This window comes from Belonocnema kinseyi, chromosome 1, assembly GCF_010883055.1.
Source record: "Belonocnema kinseyi isolate 2016_QV_RU_SX_M_011 chromosome 1, B_treatae_v1, whole genome shotgun sequence".
Taxonomy (NCBI): Eukaryota; Metazoa; Arthropoda; class Insecta; order Hymenoptera; family Cynipidae; genus Belonocnema; species Belonocnema kinseyi.
In genome coordinates, this window is record NC_046657.1 from 131,472,524 (window position 1) to 131,473,891 (window position 1,368).

Here is a 1,368-nt window from a genome sequence, read left to right on the forward strand (position 1 = left end):
TTGCTGAAAAAAACATAATTTTTTCAATTAAAAAAGAGGGGTTGCTACCCTTGTCAAAAAAATGAATAGAGGTTGATAGAATTTTCGATGAATAAAATTTTGATTTTGATTTCGTGAGGTTATCTCAATCCGTTCTCAAGATATTTGAAAAAAACCAATTTCGAGGGTGGATTTCAGGGGTGGATTTCATCCCTTAAAAGTGTCTAATGGCCGATAAAAAAAAATACGTGTCTCTTATTTTTCGATGTACTACAACATATTGCAGTTTCATCAAAATCGGTGAGGGACACCTGGGACAGTTTCCTTGTTAGTAAAAATTAAATTATGATATAAAGTACTAACGCCTTAGACGATTTGAACTTTTTTTTAGACCCCAGTTGAAAATCGACGTTTCCCATGCTAATATTTTTTGATAATTCGAAGTTCAGCAATTCGAGTTCCTCGTTAACTCAAAGAATTATGTAAGCTTCGTCGTTTTAATAAAAACACTAAAAGCAGTAAAAGTAGTCTACTTACCACCCACATTTTACGTTAAAATTGCCACCAATGGATCAAGGAATTATCAAGAACCGTAAAGTCAATCACCTAAAGAGAATCATAAATAATTGCTAAATGCCATTTTAGATTTGAACAAAGCTTGGAATGATGTCACTAATAAAACAATTGAAAATTTTTATCGGAAGGCCGGCTTCATGAAGGCTAAAGTTAAAAATTCTGTGGTGCAAGAAGAAGAGGAACATTCTGCGGATGTTATTTCTGAACAGTTGACTGATCGACAAAGATGATTAGGATTCACAGATATAAACTTGAAAGATTTTGTTGATATGGGCACTAATTTCATAACTGCTACAGACCCTATGTGCACTGTGATTTTGGATAGCGTGAAAAAACAAGAACATATACGAGGGTAGTTCAATAAGTCCTTAGAATGAAGTATAAAAACAATTTTTTTTGGGTAAATTTTTTTTTATTTTTCAACATAATCTCCTTGGAGCTCTATACACTTGGTCAATCGCTTTTCAAGTTTTTTTAATCCTTCAGAAAAGTGCGTTTTCGGAAGTTTCTCAAAATAAGCACTTACAGAGGCAATGACGTCTTCGTTATCTGGAAATCTCTGTCCAGCGAGCCATTTTTCAAGTTTGGAAATAAGAAAAAGTCACTGGGGGCTAAATCTGGTGAATACGGTGGATGTTCGACCAATTCGAATTTTAGTTCTTCAATTTTAGCCATTGAAACCAAGCATGTGTGAACTCGGGCGTTGTCGTTATGAAAGAGAATTTTTTTTTCTCGCCAAATGTGGTCGTTTTTTTTTTAATTTCTTCTTTCAGCTGCTCTAATAATGATGCATAATATTCACCAGTGATTGTT